Below are 16,928 nucleotides of genomic sequence, written 5' to 3'. Positions count from 1 at the left end.
ACCCCTCTAGCCGCCTATAAGTGTGTGGCAGGGGGTGTTAGGACACCAGCCATTTGCACATAAAAAGGAAGTGCACTAACAAAATTACGACTGGCATTTATTAAAGTCCTTTATGGTTCGGAGGAAAATGAATTCGCATATCTATCCGTTCGGCAAAATATCTCTCTTAATGTTTATCTTCTGTCGGAACTGGAAATATATAGGGGCAGTACAAGGTGGAAGAATCGGGGGATCCGGGTTCGAATCCCGGTCAAGGCGAATGATTTTTTTCTCTGTGGATATTTCGCATAATTTGTGCCATACGGGTGACTCCCGTAAGTCATCACCGTGGCTATTCCCGATGTACTTAAACTATTAAATTTAATTTTAAATGCATAGGTCAGGAAAAAGAAGGAAAATAACTCAACATAAGGATAGCAAACATTTAAGGACTTAAACATTTTAAGTTTTATGAAGTTTGAGGAGAATTTTTCGTCTTCATAAGATATCCAAATAGCCTGAATGTGTAACACCATGACGTCAATACATCCATCTTATGGTAACACCTTGGCTAGGGAAGTGACAACTAATAGGCTTCGTTCAAGATACAAAACACATATGCAAAAACACAACTTTGAAGGGCGAATTTCCCATTTTCGAAATAGTAGCCTGAAGAACTTTCTAATCACAGATGCACCTCCATCATTACTAATCCGTTTAACGCAGGTGGGAACTCAGCCTCGGATGATTTATCCACAGTTTTTCGTGGCAAAGATTTGCTTTAAAGTTAAACTCTCTTTTTACTTACTCTGTGGCCTTATATGTTATGAAATGATTCATTTCTGATTCGAAGTACCAGAGGAAAGAAAATTAAATGTTCGCAATCTTTGGCATAGGTGTATTTAGATCCTTATTTGGAGTTTTTTTCTTCTTTTCCCTGCCCTCTATCTTTACCATTAAATTCAAGTTTTAGAAAATAGGTCTTAAAATTGAAATGCAAGTTTTCCCGACCTTTCGGTTTATTTACAAAACAACTTTGTGGCATAAATTGAAAATGAGTACACAATGTCAATGCATAAACATTAAAATGGTTAAAATGGAATGGTAATGTTTTTTACAAAAATATAGTAAAAAATGAACATTATAAAAATTAATGAATTATGAAAAGAGACTAGAATATAAAATGGCTGTTTGGTAAGTTTATTGGTGGTAGCTTAGCTAATACAATACCAGTCACTTTTCATTAACAAAATAAATAATAGTACAGGCAAAAGTTGCATTACGATTTGAAGACCAAAACTCCAACAGCTACACTTAATATGATCTTTAGTATGGAGTGGAAGGGTGGCTGAAACAAATCATATAAACAAAATAAGAGAGATTCACTTTGGAACTAACAGATTCAGAATTTCTTTTTTTCCACGATCAATAAGAGGTTATAACGGCAGCGTTAGAACTCACAAATAGATCAGATGACTTGTAGTGTAGCCTACTAACTTGCGTAAAATTTAATGCATGTTTCTGAAATTTATTACTATTTCTGCCAGCATTATTTTTAATTAGGTCTAGGTTTATCGGAAGATTATCCTAATGAGTGGTTCGTAAATTTTGCATCTGTACGAATTTGGTTGTATAATTTGTTAGCGTGCGTAACGTTTTATGAACCTTGTGGTGTGCATGTGGGAATCCAATTGCATTCTGCATGCTGGTGAAAGACCACCCCACGCCAAACACCCTAGAGGTGACTCGAAGGGTACAATGTAGATTTATATGAAGAGAAATCTCACAGATGTCCTCTAATGTCTCAACTCTTACACATCGCATGTGATATTCGAGATGTCTCAGAGATGTATCCGAGACGTATCTCTGCTATGTGCATTCCCACCATTCTCTTACGAAATTGTGGCGGAAACAAGGCATTGGCCGCAATAAGAACACAAAATCGATCTGGGTGGTCATCGCGGGAGAGCTTGTGCTCTTCTCCTAGAACACTTTCACGGGTTCACCCAGCGAGGAATGGGATGACCCCTGAATAATCGCCTTCTATCCACCAAAAGGGTTTCTGGAGTGCTTCGGAAGGATTAAGGATGCAACCATACGGGGTCTCGGAAGATGAAGGGCACCAAGAAGAACTATCGTTACCGCTGGGTGAGGCGGGTAGAATGTGAGAAGGGTTGGAAGCGTGTATAGAATAGGAAACCAGAGGTAGAGCTATTGTGTGATGCTGGTTGTTTTGCTTGTATATGCGGCCTTTTAGCAATGGGAAGGATGGGAGGACACGCGATGCATCCGATTAATGATGGACCCCTTGAAAACCCAACCCTCGCTCCTTATCCGACAGGGTGCTTGGGTAAAAGAAGGACATGGATATCCTGAGCCAATAATGCCCCATTCGGGGAGTTGGTAACGAAAATACGATGGGTAGGAGGTCTATTGGAAGAAATATGCCGGGCCGAGAGTTGTTTTCGTACTTTTTGGCCGGAGATAGGTGTGACTAAAAGGCTTCCTTCCCAATGAGTGGGGTCCATTTGGTTTGGAGGGGCATGAAAGTGGGTTGCTATGCGTGGGGTCGAATCTACACGGTTGCCATGGAAATCCGTGGTGGAATCAACCTCCCTGCCCACCTGGACCGCGTGCTAAACGAGATTACAAGCGGGTGTGTTCCAACATTGTTAGGGTATCCCTCGGTCGACCTTCTCTTCAAGTATTTCCGTCTTTAGCCTATACTTACTCCCCAGATTAAGCTCACGAGAGTTTCTTCACAGCACATTTATTTTTTATTTATTTAAAAAAATTTATTTGTATTAAATCCAAAAACAGTGCATAAGACCTTTTGCATCGGATTTGTGAACAAATGTTTAAATAAAAACGTCTAACAAGAAAAACAACAACAAGAAAACACCCATTAAATACACTCAGGTATCACGTAATGTATGAATGCCTCATCCGGTCATTTGTAATTTAGGAAGGGCGGGAAAGAAAAGAGGGATTTAAAGAGGAAGTTTCCTGGGGTTCTCGGGATCGCCACCGGGTCAGGAACTCCATATCTGCCAACGTTTCGATGACCGAGTCGGACATCGAAACGTTGGCAGATATGGAGTTCCTGACCCGGTGGCGATCCCGAGAACTCTTTACCAAGTCCATTCGCCGGGAAAGCACGAAATCTTTCTTCAGGAAGTTTCCTGATTGCGGTTATAAATGATGAAATTGAGGATGTTGTATCAACAGAAGCAGCTTTGATGGAATAGGGTAGTTTCCTATTATGTTTTTATTGCCTAAATCGAAAGATTATTACTCCTGGAGTACGTATTTCACGCTTTTAGATTTTTAAATGACAATATCTATTTTTCGCGAATAAATGAAAAGTGAAAATTTTCAAGCGCACGAAAACGCGACGCGTAAGTAGGAATGATGGGAAAAAGTCCGTGTGACGCATTTCTGGTTCCCCCTCCCGCCTTGTGAGGTGACCTTGGGCGAGGCTCTGAGCGCTGATACGACGCAGGATGCTAGCGGGTAGCTGAGTACCATGCTATCTGGTAGCGCTTGGCTTAAAAAAGGTTTATTAATACCTTATCAAACGAAGGAAACTTTCCGACCTTAGCCAGTTTTAATAGGTTATTATTAAGACATGTTTCCCTGAGCTCTGTGCCTAAATTAACTAAATTGGTGAAAGAAAACAAGTTCCGCGAGGCCGTAAAATTAAACTGAAATACAATGAAACAAACGATCTCGCAAACTCACTCACCTAGCAGATTTGATCGAAGGAAAAAAAATCCGCGTAGGCCTCAATCACACACACCCTCAGGTTTACGAAGCTTCCGCTTACGCCAGTGACCCACTCAGACCAAATATATAGACAAAATATATTTATAAAAAAAATAGACACGCACCTCGCGGATTTGCTCTAAGGAACAAGCGAGGTGCGTGAGTGTGAGCGTGCATTTCTTAGTTTTGTATTTTTTGTGTGTTTCTTTGGTGTGATTGGGTCACTGGCGTAAGCGTAATCTTCGTAAACCTGTGAGTGAGAGTGTGTTTGAGACATACGCGGAATATTGTCTCAAAGAGTGAATCTGCTAGGTGATTTGATTGAATGAGCTTGCGCGATTGTTTGTTTGATTGTATTTCATTTTGATTTCTGTGTATCACACCATTGTCATTATTCTAACTTCCCACACCACCCAACTTTTTTTCCCGGCAAAGAGTACGGCCTTGTGGAATTTATTTTTTTATGTACACTACATATGACACATAAGTTATGGGATTAATCGGTATCTTACTTATGATCTATCAGATGAAGTCACAATTAATCTATGTCCTAATTATAATCATTCAGATTAAGTACCCACTGACGCTATTTTAATATTTTAATGCGATCGAAAAAGTATAATAAATTAATGCGATAGTTTTTATTTTTTCTTTCAATTAGTTCTAAAGATTTTGAACTGAGTTTAAATAAAAATTTTCTACCTCCAACCTTGCAATGCATTTATCAGCTCACTATCCGTGACTACTCATCTGGTTGCTTATCTTTGTCATTAGTTTTTAAAGCTATCTCATGTATCATAATATAAGTTCCTTAAAACTATAGCCTATAAATTTCACCTAAATGGGTTTAATGAGGACCGCAATGAGCTAATGGAATGTTTGAATTTAGCCTCCCTTCATCTGCGGAGAAAACAATTTGCCATTATGTTTCTATATTGTATATTGAATAATCATGTCAAATGTTCAACTTTGTTTGCTCTTGTATCCCTTAGAGTTCCAATATCCTCATCTATAAGCACCTCACTGTTCTCAATTCCTTTTTTTAAGAAATAACTTCTTGCCTCTTTTAATAATAATAAATTTCTTTTAATAATAAATTTCTTGCCTCTTTTTCGCGCAATGAGAGATAGCAATGCTAACAGTTACTTGGAGTTTTTCAATACACGATGAAATACTTTTAAAAACATTCTTAAGTCAACAGTTAGGTAAATGTGTGATACTTATATAATTATTACTTTCTTTCAAATTACTTTTTGTGGGCCTAGGTGAATTTGTATTCACATCATATCTTCTCTTTGTAATGGTCTTTCTTATTGAGTTTTGATTGCATATATTATGAAGTAATATATATCTTTTCTTTTATATTATTGTATTGGTTTACTTTTTCATGTAAATTAATTTTGTACTTGGTTTCTATGCTCTTCAATAAACCATATTATTATTATTATCAAGCTTTAATAGTAAGATTAAAAAGCTACTACTCTATCTACATTTTATGAGAACCTAAAATCGCTCATAATCATTGGAATACCTTCACATTTCCGGACATTCTGAATTCAAACAAAAAAAGCTACTCCTTCCGTTTTCGGAAACCAGAAGGAAAAACCAACAAATAATTACGGCAGAGCTCTTAATGATAGCTATTCGTGCGGTCAATTCAAAGAAGACTCGGAACGATTACCATGAACAAAAAAATTGCGACGATTCTTTCCCTTCTCCTCGCTCATTTAACCGAACGAGCGATAACTCTTTCGCGTTTCCCTGGAATTTTGGGATTGGCTAACAACGTGCGTATCGCGTGCTAAGTATGAATTAAATGCCGGGACACAGATGTCGCGTGACGTTTTTGAATCTGATGCCTTAAGATGACGCAAATTAGGCAGAAATTACGAAAAACATCGATATGGATGGTTATATTTAGTCAAAGGATTGCTATCGTTGTGGCATTTAGTGGGACAGCTTCCGCTCGAAACAATGGTAGACGCTCGTACAGAGGTAACTTCAAGCACATACCAGATTCTTGGTTAGTACGTGCGTGGTATAATTTTTTAGCGTAGCGTGGGGGAGTCAATGTGCCAATTATTCAATTTCGTGCCACTTGAATTTTAAATATTATATTTTGGAGGAATAAGAAAGCCATCTACATCTACAAAAAACCCTGCGAGCCACCTCCAGGGTGTTTGGCAGGGGGTGAATCTATCAATCACAAGCATGCAATTGGACTCCCACATGCACACCACACGGTCAAAAACACGTCACGCATGCTAACAAATTATACTACCACATGATGTTATAAATAATAAGGAAATTCAGAAACATGCATTAAGTTTTACTTGATTTGGTAGACTACACTACAAAGTTATCTTATCTATTTGTGAGTTCTAACGCTGACGTTATAATCTCTTATTGATTGTGGAAAAAAAGACATTCTGTTTCTGTCTGTTGAACAGTCTATCTCTCTTATATTATTTACACGATCTGATCTATCGTAGTATGTTGTAGTTCGTAAGATATGGCAAACTTCGTTAGAAAAGAAATTACTCTTGAATTTATCTTAAAGGTTAAGTCTATTTTTCAATCTATGGTCTGACAGAGGTTCCCATCTGACTTTATCTAACAGGTCACTTAAACCAACAAGGCTATCGTAACGACGCTCGCGCTGAGTTAGCTTCAAACACATACCCGATTCTTGGTTAATACGTACGCGCTATAATATTTTAACGTTATGTGGGCGAGTTGATGTGCCAATTATTCGATCTCTCGCCACTTGAAGTTTAAATTTTATATTTTTGGAGGAAAAAGAAAGCCATCGGTCAGTCTAAGGAATGAATGGATGCAGGAGGTTTCGCTCGCAAATGATGCCATATTTTCATGATAAGCTATGTCATGACTATGAGGCAAGATATCGACAACGACGTTCTGATGACCGAATGATGAATATATTAAGGTATCGATTGTATTTGATCGCTAGAAACTACGTTCACCTAATTTCCGCAACACCTGCCATTAGTTAAAATTATAAATATGCCATTATCTACTGAGAGAAGTATTTAAGTAGTTGTTTCCTATAATTTTTTATGCACTAAATCGAAAGATTATTACTCCTGGAGTACGTGTTTCACTATTTTAGATTTTTAAAGGACGATATCTATTTTTCGCGATTAAATGAAAAGTGAAAATCTTCAAGCGCGCGAAAACGCGACGGGTAAGTAAGAATGCTGGGAAAAGCCCGTGTGACGTCATTCTGGTTTCATCTACTGCCGTGTGAGGCCACCAGGTAGAAGGGTACCCTGATAGCAGGCAGCGCTTGGCTTAAATAAAGATTATTAATACCCTATCAAACTAAGGAAACTTTCCGACCATAGGCAATTTTAGTAGGTGATTATGAAGAAATGTTGCCCTGAGCTCTGTGTCACATGCGTGCATTGGTAATCTTAGACGATGTAAAACTCCTATCTAATCGTATAGAATTTAGGTCCCTGTGACATTACGTGGAGTGGCATCGCATGGGCGCCAATCTGTTTTTTTTCAAATGAGGTTTAAATTGACCATGAACATTCGTCTAAACTGGGATTTCTAAAACCAAATAATTGGTATATTATGAATACACTAATGGTGGGTAACGAATCGCAATCAATGCCTTTCGTTTTCTTTGATGAAGGAAACTACCCTATTAACTCAATAACTAGCGTCTAAAATAATATTATATTATTGCAAAAGGATTTGGAACAGGCGACCGACAGCTAAGGTCATTTGAGCTATGCGGGAAGAGTAGGTAAGGGAGGATGGAGAGATTCCCGGCGTTGGTATTAGCCAGCTCTTTACGAGAGGCGCCAAGGGGACCATGGCCCATCCGACGTACGAAATGCTGCGCTTGAAATGTCCTACACACTTCATTCAAGCAGGGGTCGGGCAGTCTATGAAAATTCTCTGTCACCACCGGGATTTGAACACGAGCCCACGGGGCGGGAAGCCAACATTCTAGCCACCACTTGACCCGATCCCCACCCCTCATATATTGTTTTTTTCTTTATGCAAAAAAGCACGTTTATTATTAGGAGATCAATACTCTTACAGCACTGTATCAACAATTGTTTTGCTAAAAATTCATTTCTGAAGAAAATCTGCTTTGTAGATTTATTAATAACTGCGTGACAAATTCCATTTTTTTTGCACATGAATCACCGTGAATTGATCACAGAAGTGTTCGAACCCTCTGATTTTTTTTAAGTTAACCGACCAAGACTTCAAGGAGATGGCCGGATACAGGAGGGAATGGAGACGGCATTGGCGCGGGGGACCTGCCGTCGGGCAGAACACCACAAGATGATGATGAGCTGACCAAACCCAAAATTTACGGCCCCTGAGTGTTAACTTATTTTCTAGCACTTTGCATACATCACTACGTGAAGCACTTACATAGTTAAAAAGTAACTCCCGTCATCGAAACCAACGTCGGGACTGGATATAAGTATGTTTTCCTTCATGTCCGCATCGCCCTTGGAGTCGGGCGTCCGGAGACGACTGGGTTTGAACCTTGCCTCGAGGGTTTTGTTGTTCGGCCACCGTTTGGCCCAAGGATGGCGTGTTTGTGGAGTGCAACGATGGGAGAAGTCTCGAGGAGTTGCGAGGCCAATTACAGGCTCCACGGAATGAGGACGAAATACTGGAAACATAATAGCATTAAGTGGAGGTCGGAGGAACGCAAATAAGGTTGTGTGAATAGAGTACACGGCGATGGGAGGAACAGGCAGGTCAGGAGATGGGGCGAGGTTTGCAAGTGGATGGGTTGAGGCAGTGTTTTCCGTTTCGACAAGCGAAAGAGGACGCCAGGACGAGGGCCGTAGTCCGGATAATGGGCCAGGGGGGGCAAACAGGTTGTCGAGTCGGGCAACACGCATACATAACTAGAAGGTATAACGTATACAATAGTAAAATGCTTGCAGCTCAACTTCTTTATTTTAAAAAACATTGCAAGATTTATAAAAGTGAAAGATAAGATTAATTTTTAGCATAAAAACATTTTAAGTAACGGGTTTGGGGCAAGATAATTTAAACCAATCGTTCTTTCCTATCATTTTTGTCATCGAAGGTAAAGAAATATTTTTTCAATAGTAGCATTCTTTTGTTCTGTTCGTATTTACGTAATTTGCTATTTCCAAGACGCCCAGGTCAGGCTAAAATTTTCCCAGTCTGGTCGAGACGTCCAGGTTGAGCGAAAATTCTCCCAGGTCAGGCGGCGCCCCAAACTACGGCCCTGGCTCGGCGGGAAGAGGGTGAGAAACGAGGTGTACCAAAGGTTATGAGAGGGAAGGGAACTTCGTCAGAAAAAAATTAGTGGATCGGTCATATCAGACACAATTGGATTGAGATTCTACCAGAATTCCGCGAGGGTTCGCTCCTGAAGCCTGTCATACAAGTCCAGGACCTTAAAACATCTTTCCCTTATCCATGTACATCTACGTAATAATGAGATGAAAAAGTAAAAAAGCGATGCAATTATTCTCTCCTAGGACCCCATTTGTCGTACGGCGCTTGCTTATGGGACCCGTTTGGTAAATGTAGCGTATGTTGATCGGAATTCACCCAATGCCAAAATGTCTTGAAGATGCTGTTGGGTATTATCAGAGAGGAGATCCTCGGTATTATGCAGTTGCGCATTAACTTGCCAACAATTTTCTCCCAACACAGTATTAGTAAATGAGGGACATTTACGTCTTTTGTACGTCTTGTTGAGATTTTTTTGCGATAGTAATGCCGCGTTTATAGGACAAAAATTTCCAACATAGTAGATAAAATTATTTACCAAATTATTCGCCAAATTGTCGAAAAAAGAGCAGGTAAAACTATTAATATTCCACAATAAACATTTCACGTTGCCTGTGTTACCCTTGCCGTTTTAAATTAACCAATCAATTTTCCAAGAACTTTCAACCAAGTTACTCGATCAAGGCGTATTTTTTCCGGATAATTACATCTTTATTTCCCTCAACTGTCACAAAAAACTGACCAAAAAAATTCCTTATCGGAGATATTATCTTTTTCCTCGGACTCATCATCCTCAGAAGGAGCGGGAACGAAATTAAACTCAACTCATTCCGTACCCCAACATTCTCCGATGCCGGCAACCTGTTACCCTTTCTCGGACGGGAAGAATCCTTGTTTACGAGAAAGGGTTTTTTTCCTCATCCCACCACACATCGTCAGGAGTGAGGTAAGCCCTTTTGCGACTCGGCGATGGCGACGTGGGGACCCGTTGCGTGGGTCGTTGGAGAGGGGGGAAGGGCAAGAGGTCACTGGCCTTATTTCACCCGCCATCGCCCGGTCCAATGTATTTTGTGGAAAGGGGAGGAGAGAGGCCTAAGAGCTGAGGTGAAGCTGGGGAAGGAGGTGGGATGTTTTCGCTATGGTGGAAAAGGGAAAGGAGTTGAGCATTACCCAAGGGGTCTTTTGTGGCAAAAGTGGGAGGGTGAATACTTTGGTTGGAGTGGGGGGGGGGGGGGTGGAGAGACCCCTGCACGTGGTGGGTTCCCTCCTTCCATGTCTGCTTTATTTTTGCAAGGAACCTTCCCTCTCGCGCGAAAGGCAGACTTGGGGGTAAGGAGTTGAAAGAAGGGGGTGTCACGTAAAAAGGATCCAAGACCCTGTTTTCCCCGGGATGCTCAGCTTCTCACCCCCTTCTGAGCAAACCTCCTTCGCGAGGGTGGGTGAACGTGCAAAAAAAAAGAGATTGGTCGGTTTTCAGCGAGGGGATGTTAGGCATCGTGGTATGGGGTTGTGGAGACTCTTTGCAAAAAGTCCGCCACTTCTTCCTCAACAAGTGGAGCTGGTTGAAGGATGGGAGAATTGCTTTTGGAAGCGTCCGCGAGAACTCAGTGAAACGCAATGTCACTACCTTAACCTTAATAACACTTTCGAATCATGTGTTAAGACATGCGGGGATAGGTAAGAGCGAAGATCTCAACGTTTATCGAATCAATTTTTAGAGCTCTTTTTGGCGTACTCTTTACTATCTCCGCCCATAAGTTAGTTAGGTACTTAAACATTATGAAATCAGTAAGGCCACTTTGGAAACAAAAAAAATGATGATGGTATTATTTACGGTCGCCATAGGCATATAGGGAAACGAGTATATGAATTTCTGAGATGAAAACGTTGGAAAGCATGTGGAAAGCTAGAAACGCTGGGTGAATAGTTTTTTTCCATTATGCAAGCCATTCATTAGCCATCCAAAATTTAAAAGCGCTTAGTTTGAGATGCATGTAGATATGAACTGAAATACTATCGTAACCTGATGTCCACATGTTTGGTGTCTACATGAGGGCTAATCCCAGGTACACGTATGTGCATGTAATGGTGGTAGCACCTAAAATTAGCTTATTGCATATCTCGGAGAATTTATCACTCCCTACCAATCACTCCAGAAGTGATCGTATCGTCAAATTTACTTGTAGATGAAGACGTAGAAGATGACGCAAGCCCAATTATAGAGCTACACAAAAACCCATGCAACAAACCTTCATATTAATGCGGCCGGAATAAAAAGAAATAACGAATTTTTGGGCCGTTCGGAGGAGGCATTAGATATAACATGTGTCACCGTAGTCACTTATCTATCGTTTTCACTACAACTCTAACGGTTAGCCTACCTGCATAAAACGCTCAAACCGCAGAAACGGCCGGATGTCCAGTCCATTGTAATGGTAAATAAGTAAATTTAGAATGATGATTATTATTACTAAAATATTCAACCGATTCAGGCTGGTTTCCATGGAGTAGTTACGAAGCCGCTTCCTTCATGTACTTCCCTCTTCAATTCACAATAAAAGATACTTCCTTTCATTCTATCTAAAAAATCCTTTTCTTTTCCTTCTTCTCCCTTGTTTACCTAACATTCTACTCTCTAACACTCTTTTCAACATCCCCTCCCCGATAAGTAGTCGCTCCATCCAAACTTCCAGTCTCCTCCGTGTCTCATTTAGAATCTTCATCTCCTCACCCACCATGCCTAGCACTTCTTAGTTCCTTCTTCTATCCGCCCACTTTACTTTCTTCACTCTTCTCCACAGAATGATGATTATTGCATATAAATTACCTCTACCGGATAAAATGTTTGGATACAGTGCATATTTATTATATCTATTAGAATTTTTCTTATCTTATTTTTTCCTCACCTTCTTTTCTCAATGGTTACGTTTGCGGGGTACGATGCGGCATTAGAGGACTTGTAGTGTAGCCTAATAACTTGAGTTTTTCTTAATGCGTATTCCAAAATTTTCTTATTATGTATAACAGCATGATTCATGTGTTCTAGCTTTATTGGTTGATTACCATAATGAGTAGTTGGCAAGTTTTGCGTTTACATCGATATAGAAATATAATTTGTCAAAATGCGTAATGTTTTTTGGACCGTGTGGTGTGCATTACATACTGCATGCTGGTGATTGATCACATCCCGCCGAACACCCTGGAGATGACTCGCAGGGTATTATGAATATGTAGACACATTTTGGGCGCGCTTGCCAGTACGCGCATTACAAGGCATGAAAAGAAGCTTCGTGTAAATCGGTATGTAAATGTACGTTTGGTATGGCATTTAGGGGAGGGGACCGACAGCTGAGGTTATTTGCTCCATTAGGGAAGGGTGGAGAGAAACCCGGCGTCGAAATTAGCCGAAAGGCACCAAGGGGACCACGGCTTAACGTCCCATCCGACGGACGGAGTGTTGCACTTGCATTGTTCTCCACACAGCACTCAAGCAGGGACCTGGGAAGTCTCTGAAAATTCTCTGTCACCGTCGGGATTTGAACCCAAGCCCTCAAGGTGGGACGGGACACACTAGCCACCACACCAACCCTCATAGATGTGTGTAGTGGAAGCAAGGCTTGAAGCGTAATATGCAACCCCGCAAAATCCCGAAGACCCACACGGAATCTCATTCCTTTCACATTCCTCCCCGATACACGCTTTCCTTCAGCGGTCCGCAACCCTTTTTTCCCCCGCTCCAGATCCCCATCCTGCCACTCATGACAGAGGAACCTCCGCCCACCCTGCTCAAAACAACCACCCGCCCGGGCTGCGAGGGGTGAAAGAACCCTTTATTTCCTTTTGCTCTCGTCTTCCAGGGATCCAGCGGTGGGATGAGTGGTTTGGGATGAGGAAGGAGGTGGGGCTGAGGAGAGAAAAGGCCGCCAAGAAATTCCATCCCGTTTTTCGCAAAACCTCGCTCGCTTGCGCCGAGCATGCGCCATAAAGGATTTAGGAGGGAAGAAAAGGGTCGAAGGAGGAGGAGGGGGATGTTTCCTAAGGGCTTTCTGTATTGACAAGACGTTGAACGGTATGACCAGAAGGGGAAAAAGAAGTATATTTTGCGAAGGAACTAATTTTAAGGAAGAAATTTGTGACGCAGGTATAGGTAGAAGTTCTCCACATTCGTGCCAAAAAATAATTATAATTAATAAAAAAAGAGAGATGGAAATTATAATGCCAATTCATTTCCAGAGAAATACAGGCAAAAAAAGTAACAACCAGCAAGTAAATATAATCATTTGAAGTTCCTAATTAAATGATGACAATAAACTAGGAAATAATATGCAAAATAAAGATAACCATTTTTCATAATTATTCTATATACTGAATTCTATTTTTCTTACTCCTCATAGGTAAGGGAGACTTATGGAACGCATCGGGCATCGCCTTCAACCCTTTGGAGGACATCGATATTTCATCCGTCGGAAGGGGTGCTGTATTCACCGGCGGTCGACGTCTACCTGAACCGAATGAAAGGATTGGAGAGAAAAACGACCAAAAGGCTATAGAAGGTTATTTCAACGCGGGAGGAAGACCATTTTGGGAAAAATGGGCATAAATTCAAGAGGACATCCGTTTCATAGATGTTTTCCTTAAGGGTACGCTCTCAAAGTTCATAGAAATTTTTCACGTGGCCGAGTCACAAGCAACTCAAGAAGAAATCATCGCTCTCTTTTGGAAGCCGATTGCACTATGGCAGCGAAGTCAACGAAGTCAAACCTTCTTAGGTAAAGAAACACCGGTGCTTCGTAAAAACGGGTTTTCATCCCACCAAAATTGGAGATGAATTGTTTGCGTCTCAATGCTTAGTCTAGTACGACCTCCCACGGAGAAATGATGCCAAATGATTTCCTTGCTTTTCGTCTGCATCTACAAAATTCTGCCTGTTTGTGAGTTCCTCATGAGATAAGCTTAGTCATTGAATCGGATTGGGAGCAAAATTATCAATAATATGAAAGTATAAAAATAACGTTTTTATAAAAAATACGATTTGTTAAAAGGAGGAAAATAACTGCTTACGGTACATTATATTGCTGAATTGCTGAATATTAAAATATGATTGATGAAAAAGTAAAATAAGTTTTAGAAGAACATTTCAGATATCAAAAGCGAAAAACGTGTTGCGCATGTGAGATTATAAAATTAATAATTGCTGGTCAATATATATCAGATATGATTCCCAGCGAAAGCGAATATGGCGTTGTTCAAATTTTAGCATCAATGTTTGAAATTAGTTTCAGGTTAAATATCAAATAAGTATATATTTAGAGAACCTAATTACTACGGTCGGTAGGACCATGGGTACAAAATCAGGAAAATAAATACGAGAACGGAGAGAACACTCACGTCAGTCTCCCAGAATACGAAAAAAGAAAGCTGAAGAACTCACCGAAGACTAATAAAATTAGCTTTTGTTATAAAGTTTAGTAGCTTTTTTAGTTGATTTCTTACTCAATATATCCGCATAATACATCTACGAGGTACCTTGCCGTTGCCACTAGGGTGTGTGGCACGGGGTGATTTCACACCAGGCACGCAGCACTCATTCTAGCCTTAAGCAGACACGCACTCACCTGCTGGGCACAGTCCAAGTACACAGGGCTGCGAGATATCGTCAGATCATAAACTATAAGAGTGCTAAGTACACAAAATGCTACCGTGCAAGTAGCAGTACAATAGCAAATAATTTTTCTCAAGTTTGACTATGAAGTAGGAAAAGGATTTTAGGTTGTGATCGAATGCTTCACTATTATATATCTGGACTATTATGTGGACTTCCAATATATAGGCGGTTTAAAATTATTATATAACTACTCAAATGAATAGAAAATATAGTCAAATACAATTGGCAAATCAAAACTACCCCCTCCAAGCACCCTCGGGGTGGCTTGAAGGTAACATCTACATCTACATCGCCTACCTCGGTGGAGACGGGGTAAAGTCCTCGCCTTCAAAAGAAGAGGTCGCGGATTTGAGTCCCGCCTGGGTAGATGCCCCTATCCAAGACATGGCTGCTAGTGAACGTGTATTTGTTAAAAATTGCTGAAAAGCCCGATGTAAATGCCAACATGAGCCATTTTCGGTGGTATGAAAATAAATAAATAAATCTGTATAATATCCTGCGAGCTACCTCCAGGGTGATTGGCAGAGGGTGATCAATCATCAGCATGCTGATTGAGGCGGCATGCCGGATATATTAGCGCAGGGTACCTTTTAGCGCAGATGTGAACTGGCAACCAACGCGGCTAATTTTCATCTACATCTACATCTACATAATACCCTGCGAGCCACCTCTAGGGTGTTTGGCAGGGGGCATTTTCTCTCTCTACTAATTATATCAAGGCCGCGGAACTCTTGCCCTGTGAAGCTCCACGCAGAGCCGGCATATCTGAAGAGGCACTTAAAAAAGGCCGATCCCGTCAATGCATGCCACCGCCCTCACGTTGAAATCCCCTGCCTACGAGCCGACTCTGAACGGACCTTATGGTCTCGGACAAAAGGACTCCTTGTAGCGTCGGTCACTTGCGCAAGAAGATCCTCGACTTATCTGGAGCGACTCAAGAATCCCAGAAAGAAAATGCTTAAAACCTTTCCTACCGCCCACCTCCTCATAAACCTCCCACACTCGAAGAAGGGAGTTCGTCGAACTCTTCGACGTGTTTTCCAAGTTTTAAGGGAGTAAAGACCCTTTTTCTCCCGTTGAAAAGGAGAGCGGAGAGAACCCATTTCAAAAAAATCCATTTTCCTACCCGACGATCCAGATAGGACAGGAAAAGGAGTGGGGAGGGGTTTTACAGGGATGGACGGTGTTGGGTTTGGTTCTCTGCCGCATGGGATTGTGGGAAAGTTCGGATTTTGCAAGGGTGGACTCATGTTTCCACCCTTTAACATCCTAGAGATTGGAGGTCGTTGAACTCATAGGCTCTTTTCAAGGCCAGGATAGGATTTTCACGGTCACCTCTGCACGTCTCTGGTTCTCTGAGATGGAGAATGGAGCGGATAGATACCGGAGACGCCTTAGCCAAGTTCGGCACGATAAAGGTTGTTCACCTCTCTATAGTGAAGATGCTCAGGTGGTGATGATTCATAATCACTCAAGTACATATATGCATGTGGGAGTCCAATTGCATCTACATCTACATAATACCCTGCGAGCCACCTCTAGGGTGTTTGGCAGGGGGTGATCAATCACCAGCATGCATTTGGACTCCCACATGCACACCACACCGTCCAAAAAACGTAAGAGGCGCATATACTAACAAACTATACTACTATATGCTGTTAGAAATAATAATTGAATTAAGAAACATGCATTAATTTTTACATAGGTTAGTAGGCTACACTACAAGTCATGCAATCTATTTGTGAGTTCTATTGCTGCCGTTATAATCTCTTATTGATCGAGGAAAAAATGACATTCGGAATCTGTCTGTTCTACAATCTATCTCTCTTATATTATTTATATCATCTGATCTTCCGTAGTATGTTGGCGTCCGAAAGATATGGTTAACTTAGTCAGAATAGACACTGCTCTTGAATTTATCTAAAAGGTTTAGTCTATTTTTCAATCTACGGTCCGACAGAGATTCCCATCCGAGTTCATCTAAGAGGTCAGTTACTAACATGCTGCATGCTCGTGATTGATCACCCCCTGGCAAACACCCTAGAGGTGGCTCGCAGGGTAATATGTAGATGTAGATATGTAGAAGTACGGTTATAGCAGTAGAATTTTTGCATTTCAACATCTAATTAATTCCCAGTAGTATGAGGTCGTTTATATTATAGCTATTCTGTAGTTTGTGTTTTACGTGTTCAATTGATTTGATTTATAGCTTACTAACTTATGCATTACTTAATTCATGTTTCTGAATTTT

This window comes from Ischnura elegans, chromosome 7, assembly GCF_921293095.1.
Source record: "Ischnura elegans chromosome 7, ioIscEleg1.1, whole genome shotgun sequence".
Classification (NCBI taxonomy): domain Eukaryota; kingdom Metazoa; phylum Arthropoda; class Insecta; order Odonata; family Coenagrionidae; genus Ischnura; species Ischnura elegans.
Note: the sequence above shows the minus strand (reverse complement) of the source record.